Source organism: Salmo salar, chromosome ssa05 (assembly GCF_905237065.1).
Source record: "Salmo salar chromosome ssa05, Ssal_v3.1, whole genome shotgun sequence".
Classification (NCBI taxonomy): domain Eukaryota; kingdom Metazoa; phylum Chordata; class Actinopteri; order Salmoniformes; family Salmonidae; genus Salmo; species Salmo salar.
This window is the reverse complement of record NC_059446.1, coordinates 70,825,653-70,841,337: the sequence shown is the minus strand read 5'-3', so window position 1 is coordinate 70,841,337 and position 15,685 is coordinate 70,825,653. Positions and strand designations below refer to the sequence as shown.

At 40.9% G+C, this 15,685-nt stretch overlaps 1 long non-coding RNA gene across 2 annotated transcripts; it reads right to left on the bottom strand.

The window, feature by feature from the left end:
• Positions 1-687: 687 nt before the first annotated feature.
• On the bottom strand, positions 688-11,992 carry LOC123743253 (uncharacterized). 2 transcript variants are annotated; one of them, XR_006770059.1, is made up of 7 exons: positions 11,925-11,992; positions 10,576-10,845; positions 9,643-10,389; positions 9,372-9,400; positions 8,953-9,101; positions 8,359-8,468; positions 688-952 (listed from the first exon to the last, which is right to left on the bottom strand). It is a non-coding gene; the product is annotated as an uncharacterized lncRNA (long non-coding RNA). The 2 variants fall into 2 exon arrangements; XR_006770060.1 differs by having other exon boundaries at positions 774-952; positions 8,424-8,468.
• Between the last annotated feature and the right edge of the window lie 3,693 nt (positions 11,993-15,685).

The window sequence follows — 15,685 nt, the reverse complement described above, 5'->3', positions numbered from 1 at the left end:
TCATATAAAGAAATTAGTCAATCAAAATAAATTCATTAGGTACTAATCTATGTATTTCACATGACTGGGAATACAGATATGTGTCTGTTGGTCACAGATACAATAAAAACAAAGGTAGGTGCGTGGATTAAAAAAAACTGTCAGTATCTGGTGTGACCACAGTTTGCCTCATGCAGCGTGACCCATCTCATTCGAGTTGATCAGGCTGTTGATTGTGGCCTGTGGAATGTTGTCCCACTCCTCTTCAATGGCTGGGCAACGTTTCTGGATATTGGCTGGAACTGGAACACGCTGTCGTACACATTGATCCAGAACATCCCAAACATGCTCAATGGGTGACATGTCTGGTGATTATGCAGGCCATGGAATGACTGGGGCATTTTCAGCTTCCAGGAATTGTGTACAGATCCTTGCGACATGGGGCTGTGCATTATCATGGTGAAACATGAGGTGATGGCAGTGGATGAATGGCATGACAATGGGCCTCCAGGATTTCGTCACGGTATCTCTGTGCATTCAAACTGCCATCGATAAAATGTAATTGTGTTCAATGTCCGTAGCTTATGCCAGTCCATACCATAACCCCACTCCCAACATGGGGCACTCTGTTCACAACGTTGACATCAGCAAACCGCTTGCCCACACAACGCCATACAACCGGGATTCATCCGTGAAGAGCACACTTCTCCAGCGTGCCAGTGGCCATCGAAGGTGAGCATTTGCCCACTGAAGTCAGTTACGACACCTAACTGCAGTCAGGTCAAGACCCTTGTGAGGATGACGAGCACACAGATGATCTTCCCTGAGACGGTTTCTGGCAGTTTGTGCAGAAATTCTTCTGTTGTGCAAACCTACAGTTTCATCAGCTGTCTGAGTGGCTGGTCTCAGATGATCCCGCAGGGGAAGAAGATGGATGTGGAGGTCCTGAGCTGGCTTGGTTACTTGTGGTCTGCTGAAATGGTAGAGAAATTAACATTACATTTTCTGGCAGCAGCACTGGTGAACATTTATGCAGTCAGCTTGCCAATTGCACGCTCCCTCCAAACTTGTGGCATTGTGTTGTGTGACAAAACTGCACATTTCAGAGTGGCCTTTTAATCATGCTGTTTAATCAGCTTCTTAATATGCCACACCTGTCAGGTGGATGGGTTATCTTGGCAAAGAGAAATGCTCACTAACAGGGAAGTAAACATATTTGTGCACAAAATTTGAGATACATATTTCTTTGTGTATGGACATTTTCTGGGATCTTGTATTTAAGCTCATGAAACATGGGACCAACACTTTACATGTTGCTTTTATATTTTTGTTCAGTACATACAGTTGAAGTCAGAAGTTTACATACACCTTTGCCAAATACATTTAAACTCAGTTTTTACAATTACTGACATTTAATCCTAGAAAAAAATTCCCTGTCTTAGGTCAGTTAGGATCACCACTTTATGTTAAGAATGTGAAATGTCAGAATAATAGTAGAGAGAATGGTTTATTTCAGCTTTTATTTCTTTCATCACATTCCCAGTGGGTCAGAAGTTAACATACACTCAATTAGTATTTGGTAACATTGCCTTTAAATTGTTTAATTTGGGTCAAACGTTTCAGGTAGCCTTCCACAAGCTTCCCACAATAAGTTGGGTGAATTTTGAACCATTACTCCTGACAGAGCTGGTGTAACTGAGTCAGGTTTGTAGGCCTCCTTGCTCGTACATGCTTTTTCAGTTCTGCCCACAAATTTTCTATGGGATTGAGGTCAGGGCTTTGTGTTGGCCACTCCAATACCTTGACTTTGTTGTCCTTAAGCCATTTTGCCACAACTTTGGAAATATGCTTGGGGTCATTGTCCATTTGGAAGACCCATTTGCGACCAAGCTTTAACTTCCTGACTTATGTCTTGAGATGTTGCTTCAATATATCCACATAATTTTCCTACCTCATGATGCCATCTATTTTGTTAAGTGCACCAGTCCCTCCTGCAGCAAAGCAACCCTACAACATGATGCTGCCACCCCTGTGCTTCACGGTTGGGATGGTGTTCTTTGCCTTGCAAGCCTCCCCCTTTTTCCTCCAAACATAACGATGGTCATTATGGCCAAACAGTTCTATTTTTGTTTCATCAGACCAGAGGACATTTCTCCAAAAAGTACGATCTTTGTCCCCATGTGCAATTGCAAACCGTAGTCTGGCTTTTTTATGGCGGTTTCGGAGCAGTGGCTTCTTCCTTGCTGAGCGAACTTTCAGGTTATGTCGATATAGGACTCGTTTTACTGTGGATATAAATACCTGTTTCCTCCAGCATCTTCACAAGGTCCATTGCTGTTGTTCTGGGATTGATTTGCACTTGTCACACCAAAGTACGTTCATCTCTAGGAGACAGAACGCGTCTCTCCTGAGCGGTATGACGGCTGCGTGGTCCCATAGTGTTTATACTTGCGTACTATTGTTTGTACAGATGAACGTGGTACCTTCAGGCGTTTGGAAATTGCTCCAAAGAATGAACTAGACTTGTGGAGGTTTTACAATTTCTTTTTTGAGGTCTTGGCTGATTTATTTTGATTTTCCCATGATGTCAAGCAAAGAGGCACTGAATTTGAAGGTAGACCTTGAAATACATCCACAGGTAGACCTCCAATTGACTCAAATGATGTCAATTAGCCTATCAGAAGCTTATAAAGCCATGGCATAATTTTCTGGAATTTTCCAAGCTGTTTAAAGGCACAGTCAACTTAGTGTATGTAAACTTCTGACCCACTGGAATTGTGATACAGTGACTTATGTGAAATTATCTGTAAACAATTGATGGAAAAATGACTTGTGTCATGTAGAAAGTAGATGTCCTAACCGACTTGCCAAAACTATAGTTTGTTAACAAGAAATTTGTGGAGTGGTTGAAAAACAAGTTTTAATGACTCCAACGTAAGTGTATATGAACCTCCGACTTCAATTGTATCTTATAAACTGATAATTACTGGTCTGACACAAAGAACAACAGAGTAGTTGGAAAATAGCAGGCAATATTTATTAGTCAGTGTCACGTCCTGACCAGTAAAAGGGGCTCATCTTCTTATTTTATTAAAGAAAAACCACTTAAACAAAAACATACGAAAACAGTCCAGTTAGGTGCACAGACTATACTAGAAACAACCACCCACAAACACAAGTGAAAACAAACACAACTAAATATGGCCTCCAATTAGAGGCAGCTGGTTGTTGTTGTCTCTAATTGGAGGCCATATTTAGTTGTGTTTGTTTTCACTTGTGTTTGTGGGTGGTTGTTTCTAGTATAGTCTGTGCCCCTAACTGGACTGTTTTCGTATTTTTTTTTGTTTAAGTGGTTTTTCTTTAATAAAATAAGAAGATGAGCACTTTACCCACTGCGTTTTGGTCCCCCTTCAACAACGCTTATGACAGAACCACCCACCACAACAGGACCAAGCAGCGGAGGAAGGAGCAGCAGGAGAGCTATTTGGAGTCATGGACATGGGAGGAGATCCTCGATGGCAAGGGTCCATGGAGCCAGGCTGTGGAGTACCAGCGCCCGAAGGAGGAGCTGGAGGAAGCGAAGAGGGAACGACGGAGGTATGAGGCATTATATCCTCCATTTCAGGAGGTGAGGAGGCAGCCCCCAAAAAACATTTTGGGGGGGCATACGGGGAGTTGGGCTAAGTCAGGGGGGAGCCCTGACCTTACTTCCTGGGCGTACAGGAGAGAGTCGTGGAGAAAAAAGGAGCCAGTCAAGGAATCAAGCGAGGAGCTTGACGCGAGATTCCGGAGAGAGGTACTGGCGGAAAGGGCACGAAGGAGTACCTGTGCTTACTATGGGGAGCGACGGATCAAGCAAGCACCATGTTATGCGGAGATACGCACGGTGTCGCCAGTGCGCAGCTACAGCCCGGTGCGCTTGGTGAAAGCTCCTCACAGGTGTCATGCTAGAGCCAGCATCGAGCCAGGACCGGTGATGCAAGTAGCAAGCATCAGATGGCCCAGTGTATCCTGTTCCTGCTCATCGTACTCTTCCTCCAGTGCGTCAGCCCAGTCCAGTACGTCCTGTTCCTGCCCTCCGCACTAGCCTTGAGGTGCATGTTACTGGTCTGGCACCTCCAAAGCCAGCCCCACGCATCAGGCCTCCAGTGCGCCTGCCCAGCCCAGTACGTCCTGTGCCTGCTCCCCGCACCTCCAGCGACGCTCCTCAGCCAGGAGCCTCCAGCGACGCTCCTCAGCCAGGAGCCTCCAGCGACGCCTCTCAACCCAGAGCCTCCAGCGACGCCTCTCAACCCAGAGCCTCCAGCGGTGGTCTGCAACCCAGAGCCTTCAGCGGTGGTCTGCAACCCAGAGCCTTCAGCGGTGGTCTGCAACCCAGAGCCTTCAGCGGTGGTCTGCAACCCAGAGCCTTCAGCGGTGGTCTGCAACCCAGAGCCTTCAGCGGTGGTCTGCAACCCAGAGCCTTCAGCGGTGGTCTGCAGCCTAGAGTTTGCTGAACGGGAGCTACGGCCAGAGCAAGAGCCACCTCCGTGGGGGGAGGATTGGGAAGGTGGGGGGTAGCACAGGAACCGTCGTTGACGGTGGCCACCCTCCCTTCCCTCCCTTTAAGTTTGGGGTTGTTATGTGGAGTTTTTGTTTAATGCCATATTTAGTTGTGTTTGTTTTCACTTGTGTTTGTGGGTGGTTGTTTCTAGTATAGTCTGTGCACCTTACTGGACTGTTTTCGTCATTTTTGTTGTTTAACCTCTCTCGGGCAGGTGGGACGCTATCGTCCCACCGACGGTTCACACTATTCAACAGCCAGTGAAAAATCAGAGCGCCAAATTCAAAACCACATATAACAACCGTCGTCAAGAATGGACCAAGGCGCAGCGGGAATGTGGATACTCATAGTTTATTTTAACCTGTTAGGGCTAGGGGGCAGTATTTACACGGCCGGATAAAAAACGTACCCGATTTAATCTGGTTATTACTACTGCCCAGAAACTAGAATATGCATATAATTATTGGCTTTGGATAGAAAACAACCTAAAGTTTCTAAAACTGTTTGAATGGTGTCTGTGAGTATAACAGAACTCATATGGCAGGCAAAAACCTGAGAAGATTCCTTACAGGAAGTGACCTCTCTGACAAGATCTTGTTCTTCTTGGCTCTCTTTAATGACAACTGAGGATCTTTTCTGTAACGTGACACTTCATACGGCTCCCATAGGCTCTCAGAACCCGGGAAAAAGCTGAATGATGTAATTCCAGCCACTGGCTGAAAAACATTAGCGCCTTTGGTAAGTGCTCTATCAGGGGACCATCAGACTGAGGCTCGTGCACGAGGGGATCCCATGTTTTTATTTTCTCTCTCTTTGAACGTAAACACGCTTCCCCGGTCGGAATATTATCGCTTTTTTACGAGAAAAATGGCATAAAAATGGATTTTAAACAGCGGTTGACATGCTTCGAAGTACGGTAATGGAATATTTAGAAATTGTTTGTCACGAAATGCGTCGTGCGCGTCACCCTTCTTTACCATTCGGATAGTGTCTTGAACGCACGAACAAAACAGAGGATATTTGAACATAACTATGGATTATTTTGAACCAAACCAACATTTGTTATTGAAGTAGAAGTCCTGGGAGTGCATTCTGACGAAGAACAACAAAGGTAATAACATTTTTCTTATAGTAAATCTGACTTTGGTGAGTGCTAAACTTGGTGGGTGTCTAAATAGCTAGCCGTGATGGCTGGGTTATCTACTGAGAATATTGCAATATGTGCTTTCACCGAAAAGCTATTTTAAAATCGGACATAGCGAGTGCATAGAGGAGTTCTGTATCTATAATTCTTAAAATAATTGTTATGTTTTTTGTGAACGTTCATCGTGAGTAATTTAGTAAATTCACCGGAAGTTTGCGGGGGGTATGCTAGTTCTGAACGTCACATGCTAATGTAAAAAGCTGTTTTTTGATATAAATATGAACTTGATTGAACAAAACATGCATGTATTGTATAACATAATGTCCTAGGGTTGTCATCTGATGAAGATCAAAGGTTAGTGCTGCATTTAGCTGTGGTTTGGGTTTATGTGACATTATATGCTAGCTTGAAAAATGGGTGTCTGATTATTTCTGGCTGGGTACTCTGCTGACATAATCTAATGTTTTGCTTTCGTTGTAAAGCCTTTGAAATCGGACAGTGTGGTTAGATTAATGAGAGTCTTGTCTTTAAAATGGTGTAAAATGGTCATATGTTTGAGAAATTGAAGTAATAGCATTTCTAAGGTATTTGAATAACCCGCCACGGGATTCAACAGGCTGTTGACTAGGTGGGATGATTTCGTCCCGCCGACCCTAGAGATGTTAATAAACTTAGGTAAAGCATCCACAGTCAAAACAATAAACAATACTCACGACGGCAACAGTGTAGCAGGCTCACAAACGCAGTGCTCACAAACAACTACCCACAACCCCAAAGAAAAACACACACTCCTATATAGGACTCCCAATCAAAGGCAACTCAACACACCTGCCTTCAATTGGGAGTCCCAATCACCAACACAACCATTCACACACACAAAACCCTTGCCACATCCTGACCAAAACTAACACCATTACGCCCTCTGCTGGTCAGGACGTGACACCACAAAATATCATAATTCAAAGTTCTCAAACATAGGACTATTTTACACCATTTTATAGATACACTTCTCCTGAATCGAACCACGTTGTCCGATTTCAAAAAGGCTTTACAGCGAAAGCAAAACATTAGATTATGTTGGGAGAGTACATAGACAAAAATAACCACACAGCCATTTTCCAAGCAACACAGCTAAATGAAGCACTAACCTTTGACGATCTTCATCAAATGACACTGCTAGGACATCATGTTACACAATACATGCATTTGTTGTTCGATCAAGTTCATATTTATATCCATAAACCCCATTTTACATCGGCGCGTGACGTTCAGAAAATATTTTGACTCCAATACTGTCGGTGAACCAGCAAAACAATTTACAAAAATACTCGTCATAAACGTTGATAAAATATTAAACTGTCATTCAAAGAATTATAGATGAACATCTCCTTTATGCTAATGCTGTGACAGATTTCAAAAAAGCTTCAAGAGAAAAGCACACTTTGCAATAATCTGAGTACTGCGCTCAGAAAAATATACTAGGCAATACAGATACCCGCCATTTTGGAGTCATCTAAAATATTAAATAGCATTAGAAATATTCACTTACCTTTGATGATCTTCATCAGAAGGCACTTCCAGGGGTCCCAGGTCCACAATAAATGTTGCTTTGTTCGATAAAGTCCATCATTTATGTCCAAATAGCTCCTTGTTGTTAGCGCGTTCAGTTAGCTACTCCAAGTAGGAAAGCGCGGAAAATGTCACGACGAAAAGTAAAAAAAAGTTATATTTACGTTCGTTCAAACATGTCAAACGTTGTAAAGCATCAATCTTTAGGGCCTTTATAACGTGAAACTTCAGTAATATTCCAACCGGATGATTCCAGTGTCTTGAAAAACGTTTTGGAACACAGCTAACTCTCACGTAAATGTGCGCTAATGAACTGATGTCCTTCCCTGGGTCAACAACTTTCCCACCTTCTTGTTCGCTCTCTGTTCATTCTAGGAGCCTCAAACAACTTTCTAAAGACTGTTGACATCTAGTGGAAGCCTTAGGAAGTGCAAAATGAACCCTAACTCACTGTGTGTTCGATTGGCAATGACTTGAAAGGACTACAAGCACCAGAATTCTCATTTCCTGGTTAGATTTTTCTCAGGTTTTTGCCTGCCATATGAGTTCTGTTATACTGACAGACATCATTCAAACAGTTTTAGAAACTTCAGAGTGTTTTCTATCCAAATATACATATTCTAGTTCCTGGGCCCGAGTAGTAGGCCGTTTAATTTGGGTATGTTTTTCATCCGGCCGTGAAAATACTGTCCCCTACCCTAGAGAAGTTAAGTGGTTTTTCTTTAATAAAATAAGAAGATGAGCACTTTACCCGCTGCGTTTTGGTCCCCCTTCAATGACGCTTATGACAGTCATTATGTTTTTACATCATTGAAATAATTTGGGTATCCAGCTTCTGTGCCTTTTTGACACCACAATTGACAATACAGTACACAAAATTATTGTAGTTGTTATTTACAGTACAGTCCCCAACCCTACCACCAGAGGACACCTTTATCATGATTATTATTTTATTTATTTTTGCCTTTATTTAATTAACTGCCATGAATTATGCTCTAATTTATATAATTACAGTACAGTAATGCGTTATCTACTTTCGTTAACAAGATTTTCTTTTCAATTTTACTAAATTACACAATAAAGCAGAAAAACATAGCATAAATGTATTTATTATGTACATTACATTTCAGATCCACACTGGTTGTGTGTTATCATGCAGGTTTTCTATGTGTTGATTGTGGAACTCACTGGAGAATGGTGGTTGAATGGAGATCTCTTCCTGACCTCTTACTGCTAGAAGGAAAGTAAGGGAGAAAAGAAAGGAACATTAACTTCCATGATCAGCTATAATAGGGCATTAATACCATTTAACACCTAACACAGAAATCTATTGTTTTTATAGCATTACAGTCACATGGTGCTATGTGGTCTAGAACAAACTTATCATTATCTTAGTGTTGTAGGTATTCTTGAAGTCCTGCATTTCATAATTTGGGATAAAAGCACAAGTAAACAGTTGCCATGACAAAATATATAACCTCAAAGTCTTAAACAAACTATTACATATGTTAATGAATAACATGAAAGGGACCGAGACTGAATAGTTGTCATTAAGTCAAAGTAAACTTATATAATATAATAGGCAAATAGTCTTTGCATTTATTATTTTTCACACTGTACATCCTGTTAATTAAAGTAATCTTCTTTATTACAGTAAGACTGTAGTAGAATACAGACGTGCACAGACACATCCCAGGGGTGGCCATGTTTTACTTACTGTCAGGGGCAGAGGTGGAGATTGATTGTGTTGTGTGTTGTCACGCACAGGTGATGGGTTCTCATACACAGGTGATGGGTTCTCATACACAGGTGATGGGTTCTCATACACAGGTGATGGGTTCTCATATACATGTTGTTGTTGCGAGCCTTTAAGAGATACACAAATAGAGGTGGTTGTATAGTTTCTGATATCTTGTCTGCATTTGTCTGCATAAGCATTGTTACAGTATTAGGCATCGTCATAGTGGTGCTGTACATTATCATGTAATTTGTCTGAATCCATTTAATTTTTCCATGGAAACTGCAAATCACTCTGGATAAGAGTGTCTGCTAAATAACCATTTTAATGTAAATAGGGAAAACAAATGTTTGAAAAACATAATTAATAATGAGATTGGAGATAAAGCGTATACTTACCTCCTCGATGGATTGAGTCAGCATTGCTTCTATATGAAAGAAGAAATAAACATTAAAATGTATAAGAACATAATATTACACTGCTTTTAACAGTTTACAGTGAAGTTATAAGATCATAATTTTACAATGTTTTTAAAAGTTTAGGGTGCTTTTGAAATATATCAGGCCCTTTTCTGACCAGTTTAGATCAATGTGAAAACAGAGCCTATATTGTCTACTGCCTGCAGTGATAGAAAATACACTTGTTTGAATGAAAAGTTTCTTAACTCACCCATTTTCTTGATGAAATAGACTGCAACACTAACCACCACTTCCACAACCAGCAACACTATAATCACAATCCCAGTGATGGCAACAGCAGACAGCCCATCTGGAGTTAGAGAGCCCTCCGCTGCCGAGACCAGAGAGAGAACCATACAGAGCTGAGAGAAAGGCTACACACAGTGAACAAACAGTACTGCACATTACAGTGCATCTAGGTGACAATTACAATACAACAAACACAACTAAAGGCACTATTTCAAAACAAGTTTGGGATGCAAAACTTCATAAGTATAACTTTTCTTCTACTTGCACTGACTTTTCTGATAATTACTTTATTGAGGAAAAATGTCCTTACTATGACTGAGATATTTGGTTGTCCCACATAGCTATCTTAATGCACTAACTGTAAGTATCTCTGGATAAGAGCATCTGCTAAATGACTAGATGTAACTTTTATCTACTTCCTATGTTCATATTGTCCTTAAAACTTCTAACTTGACCTTTTACAGACAGTTTATGGACCACAGATGTTTTGTTCCCAGTGACATAATTTGTTGCTGTACAGGTGTAATCCCCACTTTCAGAGTATTCACTCTTCTCTTTAGTGAACTCAGGTGAATGTCCAGGTATCTCTGTTCCATTGAGCATCTAGGTGTAACTAGCAGGGGGGTGGAGTCAGCGGAGCAGGTCAATATAAACTTCTGTCCTACTTCTATTTCAGTTGGACCCTTGATTTCCATACCATCAGGTCCATCTGTAACACAGAGATCACCAGTTAGTCATAGCTACAAGTTTATTAGTTTGTAATCAGTGTGATGGTAGAGTCATAATGGTTGGTGTAAAGTGTGTGTTCATTCATTGTTATATTCTTTTTACGTGCATCTGTTGTTGGTACATTTATCTGGTACATTTATCCCCAGGTTTATAGGGAAGTACTTACAGATTACATTCACAGTGTCACTGGCATTTTCAGAGCTGACAGGGTTGCTGACTCTACACAGGTATTCTCCACTGTCTGTTCTCTTCTTTATGGACAGCACTCTCTTATCCTCAGATAAGATGATATTGTCACCAGAAGACACAGGATGACCATCCTTCATCCAGTCTCTGGTGATGTTGAAGCCAGCTGCATCACAGGTTAAAGTGACAGAGCCCCCCTCGATGATTGGTGGGTTTGGGGTAATTGTGATAGTAGCACCAAATACTGCTTCTGTGAAATTAGTACAAGATGAGATAATACTAATTATTGTGGTTTGGGAAAAAGAATAGGGGAAACATGTTAGTTTTATTTTCATGTTGCACAGTGGTAGAAGAAGTAGAAAATGACTCAAGTAAAAGTGAAAGTCACAGTAAAATACTACTTGAGTAAAAGTCTAAAAGTTTTCGGGGTTAAATATACTTAAATATCAAAAGTAGATGTAATTGCTAAAATATACTTATGTATCAAAAGTAAAAGTACATAATTTCACATTCCTTATATTAAGCAAACCAGACGGCACGATTTTGTTGTTATTTTAATTAGCGGATATCCAGAGACATACTCCAATACTCAAACATAATTTACAAACAAAGTATTTGTGTTTAGTGAGTCTGCCAGGTCAGAGGCAGTAGGGATTACTAGGGATGTTCTCTTGATAAGTGCGTGAGTTGGACCATTTTCCTGTCCTGCTAAGCATTGGAAATGTAACGCATACTTTTGGGTGCCAGGGAAAATGTAGGGAGTAAAAAGTATTTATTATTATTATATTATTTTATTTAGGAATGTAGTGAAGTAAAAGTTCTCAAAAATATAAATAGTAAAGTAAAGTACAGATACCTCCAAAAAACTGTGTAAGTAGTACTTAAAGTATTTGTACTTAAAAAACATACACCACTGGTGTCACATTACCATGGACAGGCACGGAGCTTGAGTATCAGCACAGACGGGGTAGTGCGCTCTCGAGGGGACTGTCATGCCAAATAATGTCTCCCGGCCAAATAGTGTCCCCCTCTACGTCACAATGGGATTCGATAAACTATTAGCGTCTATTGCTATATCAACGGTGCGATGACCTAATGATAAAAAAATGGAGATCGTTACATTCTAAATGACGTTCTTTTCATCATCGCTATGCAAACGAGGTTGATTTCCGTGACAAGTTTGGTTTAGCTAATAAAATGAAACAATTTATTAGAACTACTTTTGGATACCTTGTTAACATTACAACAAGAAATCCATGTCTTAAACATTGCTACGTTTCGGGAATTGCAAAGAAAACGTGTGATCTGCTTGACATTAAAATGACTTACCTTACAGATCACGAAGTCAGCTAATTCCACTCCATTCATGTGCAAATCCTTTTGATTCATATACTGGCTTGTCTTTTTACTCACATAGCTCATTAGTGCACCCTTGTGGTTGAATGTATATGTATCTATTGTAGGTCCTAGGCTACAACAATGAATAATGTGGAACAAATAAATACCATCAAAGGATACCTTACAACTTACAATATTGAACACCTTGTGAAACAGCTGTGAAAACCAACCTGAAGTTCTAGCAACAGCCCTAGAAACAGAAGCTAGAACTGATCGAATCCCATCAATAACGTAGAGGGGGACACTATTTGGCCAGGGGACACTATTTGACATGACAAGTCCTTAGCAAATCTTTTAAAATTAATAGCTGATATGTCCCATCATAAAAGAAAATTAGGCTGTTAGTAGGTTATTTTGTCATCTAACTTATTTATAAGACGCGCTACTGCACACCGCATACAGAGCTTAGTTTGAGCAAAGCGAGAGATCACAGCTCGTTGATCATGTGTTCTTAAAATCCCAGTCATTGTGCAACATTTCTACATACAATCGCGTGTGAAAACAGAGTTTTACTTCATAGCCTATTATGACGCATGTTTAACCTTGCTTCGAAGTAGCCTGTAGCAAAAATCCGACCATAGAAACGTTTAGGGAATCATTTTAGAAATATTCCTCATGTCATTGAAACCAGCATTTCTCTCTTGTTCTATCCATTTTTATATCAACTTTCTTTCATTGTCCAGAAGCCAAAGGCACAATCCTACCCTATTAGGTTTTAGATAGCCACTTTTTTTATAAGTCTAGTCATATTAGCAACCCATCCTGCATCTTTAGATTTCCACTCATTCTACGTTTCTAACAGAGATTTTTTACCTCTGTCACATGAAACCGCTGGCATCAGTTGCCCTTTAGAAAGGTGTTTTCCTGCTAATTGCATTTTGGAAAATGTTTGAAAATGATGTAGCCTAATACATTGCCTGCTTCATTACAGTAGCTGCATGTTCAATAATGGCCTATAGTCTCTTGGTTGTGAAACGATTGAAAAAAATGTAATATGAACATTGAAAAGGCTTGGCTAAACAATCTGTTTTCATTTAATACTATTGTCGAATAATTTTCAGGAAAATAATTTTCATGTTGTATTGGTGCTGTATGAAGTAGACTATTAGTAGTTTTAAACTAACAAACTTATAAATAAAGGAATAATCAGTTTGAAGACCCTGGTCCCTCCCAGGCACCTGCCAGTCCTAGGCCCTCAAGGGAGTACAGCGACAGACAGCTGTACATTGCTTTATAAAATAAGCAACACCAGCTCAGACCAATTCCAGGATTTAATGAAATTGTATTATATATTGTATTATATATACATTTTGCCATGTTTTACAATGTCAAAAATGTTTTTTCTTTGGTTTGTGGTACATCATCGTCGAAAAGGTTATTTTTTCTTTTCTTTTATCTCCAGGATCAGGGTGCCCCTAGGTGTGTGGTCCCTGGGGTGATCACCAGGGTTGGGGTTAATTCAATTTCAATTCCAGTAAATTCTGGAAGTACACTTAATTTCCAATTCCAATTATCTTCCATGGTTTTCAATTAGTAAAAATTTGAATTGGAGTTTGGCTAACTGTTTGAATTGACTGGAATTTAAATGGAATTGACCCCAACACTGGTGGTCGCACCCTTGGTCCTCACACTAGCTCTGCTTCTGACCATGGATCATGTATGTAATAGAGTGTCAAGAGATATCCATGAAATCAATTATAACTGCACCATCAAAAAACTAGAGTAACTGCATTTCAACAAGCACATTCTGTTTTTTGTTTTGTATTGTTTTTATGTATGGAATTACATTCAATTCACATTAGTTGATAACTCAATACAATATCTATGCACATTTAACATTAAGTGACATCTTTTGGAACTCAGGGGGTACTCACCATAGACATTCAGTGAAGTATTTGACAAATACATCAAATCAGACTCTCTTAGGATCACTCTGTATTCTCCACTGTCAGCAATGGTCAGTTTCCTGAGCTCCAGAGATCCAGTGCTATTGTCCAGACTGATCCTGCCAACATATCCCACTCAGGTCACAGAACCTTCAGAACTGAGAAAGTCAACAATGATGACAGGGGGATCACCAAAAGTCCAGGCGATTGCACTAAGTGTTGTTGGATTGGTGTTGGTTTTGAAAAACACATTTCCTCCCAATGTACCATTCACAGGTCCAGGTGGAAGCACTTCTAGACCAGCACAATAAACTGAGGAAACAATACCAGGGCTTGATTATCATGTCTCCAAAACAAAAACAAAATACTGTAACCAAAGACAGTTTTTATGAGTTCTTATACACTCTTATAACATAATTATTATAATTATTAATAATTATTATTATTTAATCAAGACAATTTTGGAAGCCACTGTGGAAGTCATTGTGACTAGTAGAATACCATGTAAGCCATCTATTGACAAGGTCTGACACCAATCCGTTAAACATTTAATTGAATGTGTATGACCTTAGAGACGGACATGAACATCATTGAAACTACGTCTATGAATATTGACAAAGAACCTGCTATTGATTGAAGAACCATTCCTACTGTGATGGGAACAGGGAAGAATGTATTACATTAACACAGAAATCATAGTCCTAAAATGTCATAAGGATCAAAAAAGGGTTTAGAAATGATGACATGTTTCACCCCTTGGGTTTAAAATTGTCCCTTGTTGGTGCTTTTAGGGTTAACCTATATGTGGCTGTATTTTATTGAGTGCAGCAGATAAAGTCTCACCTGAGAGTATTGCCATGGTAAGAAATGCAACTGCAGATGCCACCATCTTTTCTGATGTATCAAATGTCTGTGATTCAGACTACTTCTGTACTGTCACGTCCTGACTAGCAGGTGGAGTAGGTGTATACGTTTTGGTCAGGGCGTGGCAGAAGAAGTTGTGTTTTCTATGTTCTGTCTAGGTTGGGTGTTTCTATGTAGTGTTAATTGGGGTGGACTTCCAATTGAAGGCAGCTGTGTGGTGTTGCCTTTGATTGGAAGTCCTATATTAGTTGGGTGTGTTTGTGGGGAATTGTTTGTGAGCACTGCGTTATTGAGCCTGCTGCACTGTTGTGAATCGTGAGTACTGTTTATTGTTTTGTGTTTTGTTCTGTGGATGCTTCACATTTTTTCATTAAAAGAATGAGTATCCAGATACCCGCTGCATTTTGGTCTTCCCTGCAACACCACGACATAATCTGTGACAGAATTCCCCACCAAACCAGGACCAAGCAGCAGAGGAACGAGGAGGAAGGATGGACATGGGCCGAGTTAAGGAGGAGCGTTTCCAGGGCGATGGAAGAGTTTAGGAAATTCGAGAGGCAGCCCGAATAATTTGTTTGGGGGGGCACAAGGGCAGTTTTGCGGGGCAAGAATGGAGCCCCAGGCCAGCTCCCCGCACTAGCCTGGAGGTACGTGTTCCCAGTCTGGTACGTCCAGTACCAGGCTTCAAGTGCGTCATCCCAGTCCGAAGTCGCCAGAGCCGCCCGTCAGTCAAGAGTCGCCAGAGCCGCCCGTCAGTCAAGAGTCGCCAGAGCCGCCCGTCAGTCAAGAGTCGCCAGAGCCGCCCGTCAGTCAAGAGTCGCCAGAGCCGCCCGTCAGTCAGGAGTCGCCAGAGCCGCCCGTCAGTCAGGAGTCGCCAGAGCCGCCCGTCAGTCAGGAGTCGCCAGAGCCGCCCGTCAGTCAGGAGTCGCCAGAGCCGCCCGT